The sequence below is a fragment of the Protopterus annectens genome, chromosome 10.part0 (assembly GCF_019279795.1).
Source record: "Protopterus annectens isolate FY-2018-M chromosome 10.part0, PAN1.0, whole genome shotgun sequence".
Classification (NCBI taxonomy): Eukaryota; Metazoa; Chordata; order Ceratodontiformes; family Protopteridae; genus Protopterus; species Protopterus annectens.
The window spans coordinates 953781727-953795070 of record NC_056744.1 but is presented as its reverse complement, the minus strand read 5'-3'; positions in this window follow the sequence as shown (position 1 = coordinate 953795070).

The window sequence follows — 13344 nt, the reverse complement described above, 5'->3', positions numbered from 1 at the left end:
AGATAGATTGAGGTGAATTATGGAATGAATCAAAGGAATAATTTCCTCCTTTGCTAAATTCCAGTTTGCGCAGTTCATTATCAGTCAGAACTAATACAACACACCCTCAGAACTAGCATATTTTGGGTACCCCATTTACTTAGTGTGTGATCTGTAACCTCAGTCAGGTGGATTTAAAATATATTCTGTGGAACTGCACTTCAGTTAGGACAGTTTGTCCCAAGTTATTTACCAACATGTCACACCACAGGTTTCTAGACTCTGTCCCCTCCTGTCAGGCCTGCACACCGAACATAAAGGAAGACAAAATTCTCTTACAACATGATAATATACTGGTCTTATTAGCATCATTAGTTAAGCAATATGTGTAGAAGAATTGTATCGAAAGTGGGGAAAAAATGTCCTGTCTAGAATGGTATAAAATTACAAATGATGACCTGAAGTCTTGCAAACGGAGGGACTATGTTTAGAAAGTTTATATGGAAATACCCAGATCCATGGTAAGCTCATATGTATAAATGTGTTTCTTGACAGTTTTCATTTAAATAGCACTATTTTCTGGAGTCTTGCAGTAAGTTAAAAGAATAATAACAGATTACGGGCAGGATTCACAAAACCTCTGTGTAAGAGTTAATATGTCTTACACGGAGGCTGCAGTCTAATGGTATGATGTCAGCATGCCATGCATATCCATGAGGGCATGCTGAATCACACCCTAGACTAACACGGTCCATGTAGGACAGTAGGGGGTGTGTCCGAATGCTGAGTTCTGCAAAGGGACATGCCCCCAGAAGAGTCAGAGTCCTGAAAGTAAACACCCACAAGTGAGTCTGCGGAAATGTCAAGGAACACACCACCACACATGCCCCCACAGACTATAAACCCAACTGTAATGTAAAACGTAAAAATAGCAGTTTAATTTTTTTTTTTAATTTCCAAAATGTTTGCCCGTAGTTGCGCTCGGTTGCGCGGGTATGCTCTCCGCTAAGTCACAGTTAGCAGTCATTGAAAAGCATATAAGATCTAAATATGCAAATTAAGCCAAGTAGCAATAGCGTAGCGGTAGAGACGTTGGCCAAAGAGGTGGCAGTCACGGTTCGAGCCCCCACAACATCATTTTCCATTTTTATTTAAATAAGCATGAAACAATCCCCTGACACACACATACACACACACACACACACACACACATATATATATATATATATATATATATATATATATATATATATATATATATATTAAACTATAATTTAAGTAAAATGTAATGAAATGGGCCATGTATTTCTAAAGAAATCCAACATAATAAAATATAAAAAAAGGATCAGAATTGCCCATAGCTTAGCAAGGCTTTAGCAAGCTGAATATGGGTGCCCGTAGGTGAGCAGCACTTTAACAAGCGTAATATGAGTGCCCATAGGTAAGCAGCGCTTTAACAATCTTAATATGAGTGCCCGCAGGTGAGCAGTGGTTGAACAGGTATAATATGAGTGCCCGGAGTTGAGCAGCGCTTTACCACACTTAAAATGAGTGCCGTAGTTCAGCAGCACTGCACCCAGCGTAATATGAGTGCTCATAGCTAAATAATGCTTTACCCAGCATAAGCCGTTTGCGCGGAGCTGCTCGGTGTGCCAACTGGCTTACCGGCGGGCAACGTTGAGCAAGCTGTATCAAAACTGCCTTTATACAGACACACCTCCTAGCCTGTCTAGACAGTAGTAAAAACAAAAAAAGCAATGCCCAGGCTCAAACCCAGCATATTGTGCACTATAGTCAAAGTACTGAACCACTAAGTCATGGCAATTGTACTGAGAAATGCAGTATTAGCATATATATATAGGAATGAATGGAAATAGAAGCATGACAAAGCAGGTTTTCTTAAGCTGATAAATATCCAAAATGGCCAATCACAGATAAGTGCGGGAAAACAGGCATATATAAGCCCCATAGGCGGGAATACACAGCATAACTGATTGTGGTACCCATTTGCAGTCAGGATGGCAGGTGCAGGAGAGGGAAGTCGCTTCAGAGCACAGAGGTGGGGTGTTGAGGAGTCCAAATATATGGTTTGGCTCCTAGTCCACGATCATGAGGCTCAACTCATGCAGGGCCAGGTCCACTGGGGTGCATACAAGGCAGAGGCATGGAACCGGTTGGCACATGATCTCACCAGTGCCACAGGCTTACCAAAGACTGGTGAACAGGTCCATCACCACCATGTGGACCTGAAGAGACGTAAGCAGGACCAACTGAACTGTTGGATCCAGGAGGCCCGGCAAATGCCCAATGCCCCACTACTGAGTAAGTATCTTTGTAATTAAGTATGTAAGAAATTATCCTAGCCTATATTATGGAGATGTATGTTCCAATATTACTTCATTTATATTACAGCTGCAGGTGTCCATGAATCAGCGAGCCTATGCTGATAGGCCAGTGAGGTTGTGCCACCAGGCAGGTTAGTAATTATTTTGCTGGAATTGTTAGAGAATATAAGTGAGACAGCTTGTAAAAGAGTTCAGTGTTGTTACATATTAATAAAGTCCAAATAAGCCTAGAAGAAAGATTCTGCTAGTACTGTAAGATTAGATAAGTGATGCAGCCTGTAATTCAGAAATAAACATTAAACAAGTCTGAAATAGAGTTTCCACCTGTATTGTAATGTCAGATAACTGTTTCACCCTGAAAATGACTGGTAATCAATCTACAAAGGATAGACATGTGTCAGATACATCCCCTTTTAAAATCTGCCACATGAAATAAGTGGGTCTGTTGGAACGGATTGTTGTAACCAAGTAAGAAATGTTAATAACACCTAGAATTAAGTACCATCTTGAGTTGTAAAAATAAAACAAGTGAGAGTGTGAGAAAGAGGGTAAGAATCGGCCAAGAAAGCTGTAATAAGTCTGGAATAAAGTTATACTGCAGTCAGTACATAATGAAATGAATGAGACAGCCACAACCAAAGAGTGAAATGGGTGTAATAAAGTACTGAACCTAGAATGTGTGTGTCTCACAATTTGGATATGGTGCTGTACACTTGCAATATGGAGATAATATGGTTGCATGAAATACTGAACATCCACAGTTGTCTAGAGCCATATAAATCAAATGTAGCAGGATGCTGTACCTGAACACAGCCAGATATGAACACGTATGAATAAAAATGGAATGCATATTAATGTAGCAGTAACATTCCCATCACCAACATTCCTAAGGTTACATATAGGAAACACCAAACTGGGTATGTGTATACACAATTAATTCCCATGGACATTTGTCCTGTTGGTTTATACATATCTGCATGTACGTTGATGCATGTGCCCTGTTCACATATCCAAACCTGATGGCCTGTTGCCATCAATCAACCGTGCATGCTGTTGGATTGTGTACTGTTGTTCTAAATATGCATGTGTTATGCTTGCTGTTCAATGTTTGGAATTCATGGGTGTTTGGTTAATGGGAATACTGATGCATGCTGTTACAACTAATTTTGAATGGTGTTGTTTGTTACTAACCCAAAATGTCATAAAATACTGCTAAACATAGGACAACAAGGAAGGCAGGTTCCAGCGGACCCACCTCTCCCACCTCAGCTGACGAGTGCACCTGGGCACCAGTGCCCAGGCCGGAACCTCCTCTGGTGGCCCTGTGCCACCTTTGGGTGGAAGCACTGCAGGGGATGGGGCTCGTCCCCCCCTCTACAAGCTCACCCTCCATAGTGTTCGGTCTGTGGTGCATAGCAAGATCAGGCATGCTGTGCTGGATCCCCTACGCCAGTTCGAGGTGAGGGTGGCGCAACTCATGGGTGTGCCTGCCCATCCTATACAGCCCCCAGCACAGCCCCATCCTGGGCAGTGAAGGCGCAGTGGTAACTGCCCATGGGTGGGGATCTCAGTTCCACTGTTGCCATCTGTGGGCTCATGGGCTCGCGATATCCAAACATCCATCCCCATCAATTGTGTTTACCCTCCATATGTGTCATACTCCGCCCCTGTATGAGTCTTGTTTGTCTTGTCTGTTAACCTCCCCAACCTACCTCCCCACATATACCTACTTCCTGTACCTCACATTCCACTCTCACCTGAAAAAAAATAAAAAAGGGCACTCTGTTCCCACAAAAAAATTACGCCCCATACATAGCTGCCCATTTTGCAGACATGTCTGCTGGACATGTCAACTGATAATTAACATTGGCTGTACAACATATTTTGTTGTCCTCACCCGTCTCTCAGGGGTGGAAGGTTTCAAACTTCACACCAAATTTCACACATATGCACAGCTGTTGCTGGTAAAGAAATGGACAGCTATGGGCCTTCCCTACATCCTTCCTGCACATCCCGAGCTTGTTTTCCTACTGTCCTACCCTCTTTGTGCCCCCTCTTTCACCACTTTCCTATCTCCCCATTTTCTTTTCTTTAAAAGAAATTGGCGTGGGTGTTAGCGAGAGTAAGCAATTTTAAGCAGTAGTCAGCGGGTGTGCGCTTGTGTTCGCTTAGCTAAGCTAGTGCGCGCTTAGCTAAGCGAGTGTATGCATGCGTGAGCATCACGCAAACCAGTGCAAACCCGCTTACAACTGCTTAAAAGTGCCTTAGTCACTCTGTATGACAAGGCCTGTAGTCTGCTCATCAGCAAAATAAAATTCCCCTGTCAGTCTCGAACACAGGACCTTGGAAACACTAGTTTGCATGCCTTACCACTAAGCCAAAACTGATATACAACAACTTGGTGCTGAAAGCAATATATCATGACATAGAAGGACTGAATGTAAAGGGAATATAGGAAGGCCATTACACAAAGCTTGTTTCCTGTATCTTTACTGGCAGTTCTTGTGGAATTGCATTACAATAGTGTGATAAGAGAAACATCCATGCTAGGAGGTAATAATGTTAGTGTTAATGTTAATAATGTTAGAGTAGCACCTTACAAACCACACACGGTATCAGAGCAGGATAAACACCACCATATTTGAATAGGTATGAGGCCAGACATCCCAACTGTGACTGATTTACAGGGATGTCCTTCATTTGTCAAAAAATGTTACCTGTGCTCCATTGACTCTCTGCGAAATGTACTAACAGTAGGCAGAAAGGTGGGGAATCCCATGTAATGGTGACCGTCAATAAGTTAAAGTACACACTACTTGCATGTCAGAAATGGTGTAGTAATACATATGCTCAAAATACCCCACATTCACAACTGCAGAATATCTGAAATAGATCACGGGTGTATCCCACTGATATGCACCGTGCCCTGAGGCTGCTCAAATATATACCTAAGAGTATCCGAGGCCTGCAAGTGTCAGAAACACACAGGCATATCAGCCTGTCTGCTGTTACACACTCTGCGAATAGCTGTAGAATTGCTTCCACAAGCACACCCCCATGTAGGAGTACAACCCAGAAATATCAAATGATGTAGCCATCTAACAAACTAAGGACAGTATAGCAGTTTACAAGCACTGCATGTGCCTGATATTCATAACTGTTAGTACAAAGTACAAGGCCCTACTACTGCTCAGCAGCAAAATAAGATACCCTTGTAAGTGCAAACCCCAGATCTTGGCCTCACCAGAATGCATACAGTGTCACCAAACCACACCAAACATATAAGAAATTGCTGCTGAAAGAAATATATCATGCATTACAAGGAGTGAATGTAAATGGAAAATAGGAAAGCCATAGCAACACATTCCAGTAAAGACAAATATCAGGCCTTCAAGGAGTGAATGTAAAGGCAAAATAGTGAAGCCATAGCAACACATTGCAAGAGCTACTGTTGTATACCAGTTAATCCACGAGTCCCACAGGAAAGTACATACTCCCATGTAAACAGTGTTAGCATTATTAGGTGTGAGTTAACATACACACTGAGAAGAATGAACTGCAAGAAGCAACAGTCATGTTTCAGTACAACATGCATTTCAGCGGCTACAACACAGCCTTAGATATGAGAGACATACCAACCTTTTCACTGACAGCAAACCAGCATGGTCCCCACCTTGTTAAACTGAAAGGCCTACGCCCACCTAACCTAACATTTTATAGCACTGTCCTGAAATCACAGTGAGAACTGCAATTGCCACACAGCAGGCTGCATGCAATTAGTAAATGCTGGCCAACAATTGGTGCAGAGGCCATCACATGCACATGTGCAGATACCTACAAAAGCAGCCTGTACTGCCAGTCCACACATGCAATAATATCATTGCAGCCACTGGAGGGAGAGAGAGAGAGACAGACAGAGAGAGAGAGAGAGAGAGAGAGAGAGAGAGAGACCAAAAAAAAAAAAAAGAAACAAACCATTAAGCCATCAAGCCAGCCAGCCAGCCAGCAAGCCAGCCAGCAAGCCAGCCATCCAAAAAAGCTGTCAGAAACAAAGGTAATGTAAACTACATAATCTAATAATCTACATACTGTGAACCCTCCATATGTGTTAGCAGTCTGTATCTATATGTATATGAAGATGTGCATAGGGCAAGGGACATACTGAAACTGTTAGTGAAGGCTGGACATACATATGTAGTTGAAGGTTGCTATGTGCACATATCAATGTAGGTTGTAGTACAATGTACAATGTACAATGTAGGTTGTACAGCAATGGATGTTTAGAAGTATGTTAGTGTGTGTATGTGTATATATATATATATATATATATATATATATATATATATATATATATGTACATAGATAGAGAGGTATGTATAAATAGATAGACATATATAGATAGATAGATAGAATATGTATATACATATAGATGTAATAGACACATACATATATAGATATATATAGATATACACATATACAGACAGATATGAATGTCTATAGATATGTATGTATATGAATATATATATATATATATATATATATATATATATATATATATATATATATATATATATATATATATATATATATATATATATATATATAGAGTGAGAGAGGCACATGGGGGCAGATGTACTGCAACAGGTGCCTGGTGACGAAGGCATGGACTGAACACCAGTGTGGATACTGGAGTACCATACCCCATTCCAAAACACTTTAACCACTAACTACCACATAGGTGGTTGCCTGCCTACTACTGGAGGTGTCAGAAGGGAACATGGGAAACAAGTGTACAATAGCCTCCCCTTTGATATTCACAGTGGCACACTAGTCTTGTAATCCCTGTACATGGTACGTGTCATCACAAATGGTGTGTCAGCTAGGGAAACGTAGGTCAGTGTACCCCTCTACACCTCACAATGTCCTACACAGTATGTACCTCCCATGACAACTACAGCAAGGGAAAAGGCCACAGACATACCTAACAAAGAGTGGTAATGCCCTCAAACACATTCCCTATGCAGAGTGACTGACAAAACCACAGATAGAGTGCCTTTCATACAACCTACACAGAGGTTACCACTGCTGGATATACAGAGTTATGTCACACCCATACCAGTTGTCCAACCGCCATGGTAACACCTCACAATCTGTCCAGCCTAAATGACCTATGGCCCTCATCCTTGTCACCACAGTAAAGAGCACATGCTGGAGGTACAGGTTCCTATCCACAAATAAGCCATACCCTGGACTAAACCACCCAGCATTAACAAGCAAGGCTCCTTATTAGTAGATGTCAGACATACCCCTGATGAATGTTATGGAGATAGGTAATATGCCTTATGAGTCACCTCTGTGTAACTGTTTGACAGGAGCAAATACAATCACATTACATGTGTCCCAAGGGGAAGGGTAGCATAAGGCTATACTGTCATAGGCCCAGGGCCAATAGCATAGTACCTACCTATGACACAATGCACACACACATGTACTCATTGCAATACCAACTATGTGAGGTGGAATGAGTGTGACACTGACTGTGTGCAAGGTCTGTAATGGTGTGATTGCTTAGCATGACTTTGTGTCTGTCATGGTAGTGTGTGTCCTCGGTGTGTGGCCAGAGGAGGATGTGTCAGTTATTGGGATACAAACATACTACACTGCCATATGTTGTGCTGTAGTTCCCTGTGTACGACTGCGGTGTAGGTAGGGGTATGGCAGCAAAGACTAGGGTGGATTACAAGTGAAACTGTAAATGTGCATTGCATGCATTGCATGGGATGACAATATTCTCCATCCATTAGCGTGATACATACCCCCAGTATGAGGTTGTGCATTGTACCTCAAACAGTGTGCCGAGTGCTGGTGTATACTAGTTTGTTGTATGAAGTGTGCCAGGCACTGTCACACAGTTGTTGGCTGAGCAGTGATATGTGGTAATTTACATGTGTATCCTCTGATAGACAGACAGATGCTATATATGGCAGTTCAGTGATATCAGTACAGTAGAGTATTATGTGTGCCATATTACTTGCTCACATATTTTTCTTTTCCTTCCAGGGTGATGGTGCATCAGCGCAACCCCTGTTATTCAGCTGCAGAGGATGAGGAGATACACCGGAGCCTGGTGCAGGATTTTTCCACACTGTTTTTCAGGACCAGCCAGAACCAGCAGGAGAGGGCTGCACTGTGGCAAGACCTTGTCCGTCGGGTAAATGACATAGGCATGCATAACCGGACATATGAGCAGGTACGCCATTACTGCAGTGATTTAATTAGAAATGTCCATCAGCGTGCGTCTGATATCCACAGACAACAGCTTGCCACAGGTGGTGGGGTACCTATCCACCCCCCCCTCACCAGAGTGGAGGAGCTCCTCCTAAGTGTTGTGGCTCCAGGCCAACAACAACAACATCCACAGACATGTGTCATGATGGAGGCTGGAGCCACCCAGCATGTGGACATGGAGTGTGCAGGTAACATGCCATATCTGTAGTTGACTGTTCTCTGCACAAGTAGTTTATGCATGTGTGAGATGTGTACTGTGTGTGTAGCTGTTATCTTGCCTATTCTTGTGCAAGATTGATATTCTGAATATCATCAGTACACCTGTTAAAGCCAACTGTTGTACTACTGTACTGCATCATACTCACAGTATCAATGGCAAAGTTGTGGCCACTGACAATAACTCTCTTATTTGTGCAGGTCCCTCTGGAGTAACAGCAAGGCAGCCAGTCCATGCTGGTGAGTGTGTAATAACAATACTATTAATACTAATAATAATATTAATACTTATAATACCCTCAAACAGTATTGTGTATGTGTTGGATTGCAGATGTGTGTGTGTTTGTATCTGCTGTAGGAGTGTGCATGTGTGCCCATGTGCATGTGCCCGTGTGCATGTGTGCATGTGCCTGTGTGCATGTGTGCATTTGCCCGTGTGCATGTATGCATGTGTGCATGTGTGTATGTGTGCATGTGCCCATGTGTGCATGTGTGCATGTGCCCATGTGTGCATGTGCCCATGTGCCCATGTGTGCATGTGCCCATGTGTGCATGTGTGCATGTGCCCATGTGCATCTGTGGTAACACTGTGTACACATTGTAAACTGTGTTTCCTGTCTTCCTCACACAAGTTCTGGTGTTGCTCTGTTGGCGTCCAGCAGGGAACCTGAAGCCACCGCTGAGGATAGTGATAATGATGATACATGTGTAATGGCACAGGGAGGTGTGACAGGGTCTGTTGTTGGTCAGCCAATCGACAATACACAGCAGTCAACTCCATCAATGTGCACAGTCATACTGCCGATACATCCATTTTCACCAATTTCCTTAGCTGAGAGACAGCATACAGTGAGCATTGACCATGGTAATGTGGTATAACTGGCACATTCATCCCCTCACAGCAGCCATGGCCAGAGTCCTGACATGGTACCACACAGGCAGATGTCCAGGGGTTCTCATGGGAGCATCCGTGGTCGTACTGCCCCTGTCAGACGTGCCCACAGAGGTCTTTCAACCTCATCTATGTTCTGGGCTGTAATGCAGGCACAGGCACATATGGAACGGTACACCAGACAGGGTCTGAGGGAGCTTAGAGCACATCGCACTGCTATGAATGACACTATACGTGACGTTGCGGCTGCCAACCGTACTGTCGGCGAGGTCATTGACAGACGTTGGGGGGACACATTAGATCTGTTCCACAACTACATGTCCATGAACCTGGGCAATGCAGGAAAGTTGAGGCATCGACGTGGACATATGCCAGCAACATCATCAGCTGGCAGTCGTCGCGGACGACAACATACCTGCAGCCGCTCCCATAGTGCCAGTACCAGCCCCAGCAATGCTGGGTCTGTGCTGTCATCAGACCGTCCTAGAAGACCACGTACACGTGGCTCTGGACAGTCCCTGCAGGGACATGTGTTCAGTCATCAACCAACTGCTTCTGATGACAGTACCCAGTCTGGCTTAGTACCTGATACTGTCCATAGCACCCCTGCCAGGCACAGGTACCGTGTCCATGGCCAGAGACAGTGATCTGTATGACCTGGCAGGTACAGTCTGTGGCTGTCCACAAACACCCGTATATGGCAGCCATGTGGTGGAACTGTGTGCATGCATACACACATGCATAATGCTAACACTTAGGGCTAACACATACACACACACACACACACACACACACACACCGCATCAACATTGCCCCATTTTGTACTGTTGTCCCTCACTAACACACACACACACACACACACACACACACACACACACACACATACATGTTGATTGGATGTGTCAATGGCAGACTCTGGCATACCAAGTACACACCCTGTGCATATGATGAAACTGTGCCACCTCCTGCAATCTGTAACATTGATGCAGGAACAGGATAGCATGGTGCTGATGCACAGGGTGACTACATAGCACTGTAGTAATATTATCATGTTGGTTACAGTACAGTGTAATGATATCAATGTGGGTATATCCCAGCATGCCTGATGCATTAACAGTATGATTGTCATTGTAGTTTTTTATACACCAGTGTTAATTCCAAAGGTGTAATGTCTGCACATGTTTGCATTCCGGTGGTAAGGCTGAAAACACAAATCCACCTACATAGGTATCACAGGGGATAAGAAGCTGGAAGTAATGATACTCAATGCCAGACATCTAAACCACAAGATGCATGCAGTCTAAACTCTACTCAGCATGGAGAATGTTGATATCTGTGCAGTAACAGAAACCTGGTTCAAGGCTCCCAAGAGCACCCTAGCACTACCAGGTTACACCTCATACCATGCTTTACAGCCCCAAAACATGGAACTAACTATGAAAGGAGGGTGAGTATCAATAGATGCCAAGGATACCCACATCCCCAGGTTGGTGCCACAGCATGAAGCATCACAGACTATCCACGTGCAACTGACAGTGGGTAAAACTGCCTTCCAGTTCATAGCCTGCTACAGACCACCCTCCTAAACCCAGGAAACCCACTTAGCCTACAGAAGAACACATGTTAATATGAAGGTGTCTATAAACAATATTATATTGGGCAACTTCATCTACCCACACATAGACTTGGAGCATTACTGTAGCTACAATACCCTAGGCCAAAGGTTCCTAGAATTCATAAACTCAAATGCTATGGAACAACTTGTTACCACTCCCACATGAGGGGAAAACATACTTCACATGATCATCACCAACATGGGGACTCTATGCTCCAGACTAGAAGTGTATCCCTCACTGGTAAGATCAGACCATAGAGTAATCTCACTGTATATTCACATACCAACCCCAGCCCATGCCCAGAAAACCACAGTGAAAAAGTTGTCTAAAGCAAATTTCACACACCTCAAAACCGAGACAGAGGTGGAATCCTTCAAAGCCCCCGGGCCTGTGGAAAATACGGCCCACACTGCTGAATCCTTTATAAACGCATTCTATGAACACCTTCAGGAATGCACAGATCATGCAATTCTAAATATAACCATGACCCAATCCTCCAAAGACAGGCATCCTTTCTGGTGGACCCCAGCCACATAATAGAAAACAATAGAAGGAGGAAGCTACTACATGATTGAGCAATATCCCACAAAGGGAAGGCATCTCTGATCAGTATTTTGAAAACATTACAGGCACTCATAAAATCATCTAAGGCCAGCTTCAAGAGAAATATTGCACAAGACACTAAGGATAATCACAAGGCCTTCTTTACTTATGTTAGGAATCTGTGTGGGAATTCCCAGATATGCTCAGAAGTTGTCCTAAATGACAAAGAATACACCTAAGCCACATACATTGCCAACATCATTGCTGACAGGTTCAGCACAAACATATCACCCCCCTCCCCACCACAAGGGCAAATATATATCCCAGCAGATTGATGCCCCCCTGACATCTGAGATGCTCAGTCGCCCTCTACAAAGCAAAAACACAGCATCAATGGGAGCAGACAGTGTCCCAGGCTGCATCCTACATGAACTCCAAGAAGAACTAAATACAAACATAAAACTACTGTTCAATCCCAGCCTTACTACAGGATATGTAACCAAGGAGTTGAGTACAGCAACAGTGATCCCTCTCCACAAAGGTGGTGCCTCAACTTATCCTGGAAACTATCACCCCATACGCCTGACAAGCTTGGTCTGCAAAGCTATGGAAAGGATCATCATAGACCTCATAAATAAAGCTATTGGGGACCTACAGACACTGTACCCTACCCAGTTCGGCTTTGTTGAGGGCACATCCTGCCCCTTAAACCTGGCCGATGTCTTTGAAACAGTCACCAAGGCCAGTGACGAGGGGAAGGTGTTCAACACAGCCTACCTGGACCTCGCAAAAGCCTTTGATACAATACCCCACTCAGGCATCATAGAGACGCTCACCAGCATAACTATAAACCCCTATGTCACTAGATGGATTGCAAACTGGCTCATGGACAGAACGCACATGGTCAGAATTGCTGGAGCCATGTCACACTCCAAACTGGTTACAAGTGGCGTTCCACAGAGTTCAGTCAAGGGACCTCTCTTGTTTGGTATATATTTCTCAGAGGTACAGGCCAACACAGATGGACTGTGGCTGAGCAGGTTCGCAGATGACTGCAAACTGGGCTCCATAATCAACTCACCAGCCAACAGAAGCATCCTACAAAAGGGCCTCATAGAAACAGACAACTGGTGCCAGAGCCATGGCCTCAAGCTAAATGCCAAAACTTGTATAGTCATCCCCTTTGGCAAGAACAAAGTGCCCACAAATTAACACATAGGTGGTAAGCCATTAAGTACTGTACACATGATTAGGAACCTGTTGACCCAAGTTGATAGCAAACTCTCCTTTGACAACCACATGGTTGTAGTGGTTACACAGACAGTTTATATAGGCCACCTAATCATGAAGGGATTCACAGTTTGATCACGGGAGGTCATCGTGCCTCTTCAGTCATCCCTCATCAGGCCCATAATTGAGTACAATGCCCCTTTAGTGGTGTACCTTACCAGAGACCTGACCTGCA